Source organism: Melitaea cinxia, chromosome 24, assembly GCF_905220565.1.
Source record: "Melitaea cinxia chromosome 24, ilMelCinx1.1, whole genome shotgun sequence".
Classification (NCBI taxonomy): Eukaryota; Metazoa; Arthropoda; class Insecta; order Lepidoptera; family Nymphalidae; genus Melitaea; species Melitaea cinxia.
Genome location: NC_059417.1, coordinates 4,122,300 through 4,132,044, shown reverse-complemented (window position 1 = coordinate 4,132,044; position 9,745 = coordinate 4,122,300).

Sequence of the window (9,745 nt, the reverse complement as noted above, 5' to 3'; positions counted from 1 at the left end):
CTATTACTAAAGAAGTTTTACTTCAATTGTGTCGTCTAAAGCACACTTTTTTTTTATTAGTTACATATCGTAGTGGATTAAGAAGGTTTCCTATTAAATCTAACCCTTCATATTTGTCGCTTTTTGTTTTGTTCACTATAATATGTAGTTGGTAAGAGCATATGCTATTATTTTACTGTTTAGACTAAATGGACGGACTAATGGATGGAATAATGGACTAATAGGCGATTAAAAGACTCACAAAAATATGAAATTATCTTACTAATCTGTCTACTTAATTTTCAAAACATAAGATATTTTAAAATAATCAACTTTAAGGTATAATTGGTATATAAGCAGTTATATGTAATGTATAGATAAGGTCAAAATCCATGCATGTAATAGGCATAGAATGTTATTTTCTAAATTCTATTTTCTACAATTAAAAAAAAATCATAACTTTTTCTTAATATTGTTTTTAAATATATTTGCTTTCGTATCATAGTCACCCTACAATCAAACGCCTGACCCCTCACACCAGGAGGCTACAGCCATACCATTAAAACAAGCGTGTTTAAATCGTAACCTCTTAGATGCAAGATGGTATTAATTAATTAATTATTATATACCAAATGTCCTTGTATATATTTTTTTTTAAATTATTGTCAACCAATATACATTAGTACATCACTAAGCTGTCCTCCATTTTTGGGGCCCTTAATAGTTTATTAATAGTCGTGTTAGTCATCGTACTTATTGATAATTTAACTGACTAGTACAGGCTTCCTAAATTTTTTTTAACGACTTGTGGATGTTTTCAATAATTTATTTATCTGGTTTTGCCTACTAGCGACAGATTATTAACACAATTTGTATGGAGCTTACATAAAAAATTATATCTAAACTGGCCGTCCAAGTCAAAGATTCAATCTGATGGTAAGCGATTATCGTAGCTTATAGACGCCTGCAACGCCAGAAGCATCGCAAGCGCATTGCAGACCCTACCCTCTATACCCCCCCCCCCCCAGAAGTTTTGGCCACCTTACTCGCCACAGAAAAACAACGCTACTTGAAAGCATAACTTAGGAACAAACAACCGGTATGTCAAAGATATTTCAAAAAAATATAAGAATTTAATCTTAAAACCTGTAAAACAACTATGTCTACCGCACTGTATCTAAGCTATATTTATTAAAACCTAACTGGTATTCCTGTAGCGTGCGACATTATTATGACGTTTTAAAATTATTTTACGATACACGTGATTGTACGGGTTTTGTTCAAGAAATACCTGCTTTGGAACGATTATAGGCGATGTGCTTGCTATGTTTACTTTGATAATATTAAATATGCTTTTAATATTATTTTTGGAATGAAGTTCCTAATGGGATGATGGGTACTGTAGCCGGCAAAAAACGTCCGTAACGAAAATGCGTGGAGTAAGATTTTTATGTATGTTCGATATAATATAATATCTACGTAATGACTTAGAATTTATGAGTTATATGAATCATTGAATAACATAAAAGTGTTAAAATAACTTTTTAAACAAGTTTTTGATTTTTATCGATAAAAAAATCATAATAAAAATTTAAACCCGAATAATAATTTTCTTTTTACCCCGACTAGAACTTGAAAAATAATATTTATCTAATAAGGAACTTCGTTGACATACATGACATAACACGCTTTTTGTTTTTTTTTTTATTCGATCCACTTTTAAACAAAAGTGTAGAACATAGTTATAACTGACTGTGACTGCATGTTTTTAACTGACTTCAAAAAAGGAGGAGGTTACTCAATTCGACCGTATATATATTTTTTATGTATGTTCGGGGATAACTTCGTCGTTTATGAACCGATTTTGATAATTCTTTTTTTGTTGGAAAGGAGATATCCCTGGTGTGGTACCATGATAAGGAAACCAGGATCTGATGATGGAATCCCAGAGAAATCGATAGAAACCCTCGAAAATCTACCAACCTAACTGAAGATCAACTTAATAAATTTGAGCGGCTTCAAAATGTTGCAATCCGATTCATATTTGGATTGCGCAAATTCGATCACATTTCTGACTTTCGCTTTAAGCTTAAGTGGCTTCCTATCCGTCTTCGCCGAAATTTACACATTCTCTCACTTCTGTATTGTGTACTATTTAAACCAACTAGGCCTTTATACTTGAAGAACAAATTTGAATTCGTTGGAGATCACAGTAAGGTTCTTCGTTCGTCTGGAAATCTTACGCTTAGAATACCTGTACATAACACCAAATATTATCGAGGTTTATTTGCTGTTCAGGCTTATTATCTTGTGGAATACTTTACCCTTGCGCATTCGCAAAGCTCAAAGCATTGGTTCATTTAAAAAACTTGTAAAAGACCATTATCTGTCTCTTAATAGGACTTAATTTTATATATGTATGTGTATATGTATATATGTATTAATGTTTGTATGTATGTATATATGTATGTGTGTATTATTTACAGTGTAATTATATTTTATTGTTATGTACTTACGTGTATATTTATACCTATAGGAATATTGAATAGTTTATTATATATAATTTATTTGTATTATTTGTATCTTATTTTGTTTGATGTATGTTTCTTATACACCACCTGCTTATTTCTTTTTTTTTCCTCTAATCCTAACCCTAAGGTTGCCTGGAAGAAATCGCTATCGAGCGGTAAGGCCGCCTCATTGTGCATTATACTTCTTTTTTTCTTTACAATTCTGTATTAAATTACTCTATGTGGTGTACAATAAAGAACAAATAAATAAAAAATAAATAAATAAAAGTCGTAGTGACGCCTAATGCATTCGTTAATTTTTTTCGTTTACTTGCGTTGTAGCGTAGGGTAGTTGATATATTAAATGTAACAATTATTCTACTTGCAACTATATAGATATGTGCGGAGAGTTAGGAAAACATAGTAAAAAGTTATGAAAATATAGTAAAATGTACCCCACGTTTTTACTCTGAATTGAATTATTCTCTTAATAGCTTAAATTTTATTATAATTTTATTTTGAAGTAATTAATTATGATTGATTGTTCGATCTTCTACTATTGTAAAATAAACTCTTTGTAATTAAAAATTATTTTCTACTTTTTAGTTCGAAGCATGGTCTTTTAGTTTTTTTAAACTATAATTTATTTATTTTTATTTTCTATAAGTGTGTGTATTTTAACATGTTTTAAAACCTGTTTCGTTTTGAATTTAAAATAAATGGCAGTACGTCACTATGTCCGTGCGAATCGATAATGTGCTAATGTTTACGATCGAATTAAAATCGATTGCTCGCGATGCTTCGAGGCTCGTTTGATCTGTACGTTGAATGGCAGGAAATTTCATTAATATCGTACATTATTATAATCAAACATTATTATATCATATATGCGATTAATTACACATTTAAGTAAATTCAAAACGAAAATCGAAATAAAAACATATTTTATTCATGTAGGCTTTAAAAGCACTTTCGCCGTTTCACTAATTAAACGTAAAATTAAAATCACATCAGATCGGCAGTCCCGTGACTCCCAGTAAAACTTGGAACCAGTCACGTGTTCTTCGTTTTATAGTGCTTTCTTATTGTTTTATAAAGCGCTTTTAATTGTTTATATCGGTTTGTTTACTTTTATCGCACATTACAAAACGACTCTTTTTATTTTTTTATACGTTTTATTAAGCGCTAGAATAAATATTCATTATTATATTAATATATTAATAAATATTCATTATACGATATTTTGTATTATCAATGATTTTATAGATAAAATGAAGTTTTTATTCCGGCCTTTGCATATATCAATATTAAAATTAATTTGTCTTTTATTATTTAAATAGCTTTATTTCATAATATTATACATATAAAATATTTTATTCAATACTAGCGACTTAGGGTAATTTGTATCGTTTGAATACTGTAAACGACTTATTTCACTTATTCATTTTTGTAAGAAGCGAGAAAGATGTTTGCATACGGTTTAGTTAATTATTTCTAGAGCTTTAGTTTTTAGCTCAATCGTTTGACTAGCCCGTTGGTGCAGTTGTGGCCTCGTTTTCCGGGGGTTATGGGTTCGATTGCCACCTGAGTCTGGATGTAATATTTTTATTTATTTAAATGTGTATTATTTCTGTGTATATTTATCAAAAAAAAAATACTTACTGTAGCAATAGACGACCTTGTGTACACCAAGTCGTCTATTGCTGTTATATTTGTTAAATAAATTAAATTAAAATAAATTAAATTAAAATTAATAAATATCATACCCAGCCATCACTCTCAGTGTTAATACAGAAATCTTTTCAAGTACTTTTCATATTAAGCAAGCGCACATACTTTATTTCATTAGTAAAGTAAAATGGTATATTTTAGTAAAAAATACTTAGTGAAAGATGGATTCGATGGGTCGATGGATTCGCACACAAAGTTGCATGTAAAGCTAGTGAATAATAAAACATACTTTGTAAAAGTACTAAGCAAAATAAACACAAAGTCAATTAAATTATAATTGTTTATTAAAAATTCCACTATCCCGTAAAATGTAAACGAGGCATGGCGACGACAAAACGGTACAGAGATGGTAAGATAACGCGACGTTAGGAATAAATTAATCGATTTTAATCCGATGCGTCCGCCAAATTACTCGTAATCGGATTCACATAATGTTAAGAATGCTGAACGAAAAAGGTTTTATATAGTATGTATTTTATTTTTATGAAATATTTTACGCGTATTTATTAAAATATTACCAAATTTGTATTGATCAAAATCTTTAACTAAGTAGGTATTATCACTTTATTCCGGTTATTATTTTTTAAAGTATTCAATAATTATGTTTGTGATTATCTGTACTCAACTTACAATTTATTTTTATTTCTTTAGTTGTTTTTTTTAAACAGGTTACGATAAAAATGCGGTCTGTAAGTTAAAGTTATCAATTCTCACTTTTTTCATTTTAATAATATTACATTGATGTAAAACGTTTTAATGTAGGTATTCAGCATAATTTCTGGTCGGTTACGTAAAGTAGGTTTTATTTGTGTGTATTATGTTAACAAAGCGTGTGGACTTGTTTTGCTTTCATATCATTTTTAGTTCCGATGATATTTTGACCTTGACGAGGTCGTTGCAATCACTAACAATTTTTATAGTTGTTTGCAACAAATAGGAAATATCATATTATTTACTAATATTATTTGTAATTTTACTTCAAACTTTATTTAACTATATAAATGTATGGTTATCGTAAATAAAAAAATGTTTTTCAGGTGTACTTAGTTGACTTCAAATAGTGGATAGGTCATTGATCTATGGGTTTTTGTATAAATTAATGAGATAGGTGCTTTTTTTGTAGATGTAAATTGTATATGATAGCTGCAGGATTCAATCACGTAGCATAGCTATAATTAGCTATCAAACATTCCGCAATCGATTTAGGGAAAGCGGGAGGGGTAGGGGAGAGATTTTAACTTGTACACTTATGTAACACTCGTAGTGTTGTACATATTTTTTAACCGACTGCCAAAATAGGAGGAGGTTCTCAATGCGATTGTATTTTTCTGAATGTATATTTTACTTTTGACTGGGTTGGCCAATTTTAAATTGAATTGATATCTAACAAGTACTTTTCGAGATATATCTAATAATACGTATTTACTTGACTATTTTTTCGTCGACCAACGTTGTATTATAACCGCATAACTTTTCACTGGGTATATCGATTTTGATGGTTCTCGGTTAAATCGAAAGTTGATACTTGTTTTGTAGTCCTGCTTAATTTTTTAAGTATTCTTTGCGGGTATTTACTTGACTATTGTTTCATCTACTTACGTTGTAGTGGGTAGGTACTTGTTAATGTAATTGAAGTCAGTTTCGTTTGCGAGCAAACATGATTATAAAACAATCATTTTACCAAGGAACCCTTGAAGTTACCGTGTTATAAATTAATGTATGGTACCAATGTTTGTACTGTAAGTGTAAACATTGGTACCATACATTTATTATATGTAGGCAATACAATATATTACATAAAACAATAGGTGTTGTAAAAAATTACTTATATTTATGTAGGTACTATAGGCGTATTAAATTAATAGCCGACGGCAATACACTAAAAATATGTGTGGATCTTTTTTAACCTAGCTGTAAAATCTGGTGTATGAGATAAAAGTAGAATAAATAGAACGTAAAACTAATTATATCTTGCAGTATTCAAGATATAAAAACAAGCATTAACTATCTCTTTCTATTTTTAAACGATTCCGTTAAAGACCGCGCTGTCCTAGTTATACACTCTGTGCTTCTGACAGATGCGAAATTTGAATTTCGAAGATCCGCTTCGTCCTATCTCCTTCCCGCGCCCCGCCCAGCCTAAACCACGCCCCTTCCGCCCGCCGCTAAATTGAATTTCGAACAATTGAATAACTAGGATCACTCCCGAAATGTATAACCATTACTAGTATGGGAATAAATGTTCTTTTATACTATGTATTGTCTTCTTTTGATATTGTCGTATTCGGCGTTGCTCTTTTGTGTGTTCTTTTTTAAATAATATAATAGGGAGCATTCGTTTAATTTGGTGACTGTATTCATATTATTTTTTGTAATTTAATGCAACTATTTTTTAATATTGCAATAAATACGACCTTTCGTATACTTACTTAATAACAATGTAATAAATTATTTACTAAGATTTGCAACTTTAATATAGATATGAATCTACAGGAAGAAATATTTTTTAAGTTGATTAGCAAATAAGATTTTATCCGTGACTCGGTAAGTCGGTACTTGTCAAGACATTTGTGACGTTTTTAGTCAATGATCTTTCTTAAAAAACAATCTTTCTAGTGGATAAAATTAAAATTTTAGAAATATAATTATTACGGAACTCGTACGATTATAGAGAATAAATAGCTGATAAAAGAATGAAATAGAAGCCAAGAATCAACTTGTAATAATCTATTATTATTAATTAATTTATTTTCGTTGTTGACAAATTGATTGTCATGTTTGAATATTTGTTTAATCTAATGCTTTGGACTTTTATCAGTCACACAAGATAAAAAAAATGTTTTCTGATTCGCCATTTTCTTGTTTATCGACTTTCGCTTACGTGGTGACAATAACATACCAGGCGATCAGAACTTGCTAGGCGTTGCATATTGCTGTTTACATTGGACCCATATCGGGACTACACCTTACGCTATGCTCGCCTGGTGGTCGCGATATGCCAAACACGGTGATGTCATCGTTTTGCAATCGTAGTATTTAATAATCGTCACAAATTTGCTACCAAAAACACACTAGAGACAAAAATAAAAAATACATTTATTAATTTTTTATTTCTCTCTTTTACAATTATCTATTGAAACAAATAATATTGGAGTATCTGTTTTAAATGTTAAAATAACCGCATTTTAATTAATGCATATGGATGTGTTACATGGTACACCATACACATTAACCAAAATAGCATTTTTTTCAATTTTTGTCTGTCTATCTGTGTGTTTGTTCTGGTTAATCTCTGATACGGCTGGATCGATTTTGACGGGACTTTCACTGGCAGATAACTGATGTAATAAAGAGTAACTTAGGCTACTTTTATTTTAAAATTTTATTTATTTTATAACTCTGTGAAATAAACAATAACTTTATTTATTGTTAAATTCCGTGCAGGCAAAGTCGCGGGCACAGCTAGTTATAATAAAACCTTATCATAGGTCGTTATATTGTATATCTATAATATAAAAATGAGTCGCTGAATGTGTTGCTAAGCGCAAAACTCGAGAACGGTTGGACTGATTTCGCTAATTCTTTTTTTAAAATATTCCTTGAAGTACGAGGATGGTTCTTACGGAGAGAAAAATTCTAAAAAAAAAAATTAATAAAATTAAAGAATCGACCGTTAGGCGATACGAAGTTCGCCGGGTCAGCTAGTTGTATATAGAGATATAAAAATAACAATTACGCAAGTGGCTTCTTAAAAAGTGACGTGTTCAGATAACAATCTAGGAACTGGCATACAATGAAATGGCTGACTTGCCAGCAAACTATTAACATGATAAGGCTATTTCTAATTACACTGTATTACAGAATACTCTTAAGTGAGAGCAAAACATAATGTCTTCATTATGATTGTTAGGTTGTTACAAACAAAAAGGCTTTTCCAATAAACCGTAAAAGTTTGTTAATCATTTACCGATCACAAATCTCAAGCATGGCCGGTTATTTCACAAATGTCCAGACTTATATAGAACTGTCCTGAATAAAGTACAGTTTCAAATACGCAAAAGATTTATTATCTTCAGTGTTTGCAAAATACAATGCAAATATAGACAAGGTGTCCATATCAAAGCGCCGTCCTGTGGCGATTGTATTTCAATTAATGTGCATTATGTAGACACCGCGATCGGTAAACAATTCCTTATTTAAATGATAGGTATATGTAGAATTTAAAATATTTTGGATATATGTTAAATATAAAGGAGTAATCAAATAGTTATGACAGAAATATCGAATGATAATTTTTTTTTTATATTTCAATGTTTTTTTTTTAACAATTACATACATTTATTAAGTACATACTACATTTGTTAAGTCATTAATCAATTAAACAACATTACACAACACAGCAAAAAAACGAATAATTGTGTTTGCTGGCAAACGAAAAAAAAAACCGACTTCAATTACATCGACAAGTAATACAATGTAGGTAGATGAAAAAATAGTCAAGTAAATACGCATTATCAAAGATTACTCCAAAAGTTGTAATCAGATCTCGATGAAATTTAACTGTTACCACATGATCACATCGGCTTTTGATTAAATTAACAATAATCAAAATCGGTACACCCAGTAAAAAGTTATGTGGGTTTTTGGGGGTTCCCTTCGTTTCCTCCCTTCATTTGGGATCCCATCATCAGATCCTGGTTCTCTTATCATGTCGCTGTCCCCGGGCAATAAAGCGGTAATATCAAAAATCAAATTTTACAGGAGAAATAAAAGAAGCTAATTTGTTTATAGTGCAGTGTACAGTGATCCAAAACAGACGTTCAATATGTCAAATGAAAGCTATTTTTTTTACCAATTTAAGCTTTTAAAAATAATTTTTTAAAAACAAATCGTATAATTTTTAATGAAATAATTAAAAAAATGTATAATACAATTCATAGATGATACTATTTTAATTGCAAGATCATTAACAATTACTGTAAAGATGTTCACCGGTTTTTTGTGTTATTTTTCTTAGAGTAATGCAATAATACATAGCTTAGTCGTAAGAGAATTATCCATGCAATAAAACGGTTATTGTCATTTATTCTAACGAAATATTAATAAAAAAAACTGAAAAAAATAAGAGTGATAGATTGATACTCAGAGAAGCCAAAAATTAAATAACATTAAAAAGGGTGTAACCGGCGTATACCGCTTTATTGCCCGGGGCCAGCGATGTTACTACACTTAGGATATCTCCTTTCCAACAAAAAAGGATTATCAAAATCGGTATATCCAGTAAAAAGTTGTGTGGTATAATACAACGTAGGTTGACGAAAAAAGCGTCAAGTAAAAACGCATTATTAGATATAACTCGAAAAGTAGTTGTTAGATCTCAAATAAATTTAAATGGGACCAAATGACACACACCACCTTTCGATTAAAAAAAAATGTCGAAATCGGTCCACCCAGTCAAAAGTTCTGAAGTCACATACATAAAAAAATACAGTCGAATTGCAAACCTCCTCCTTTTTTGGAAGTCG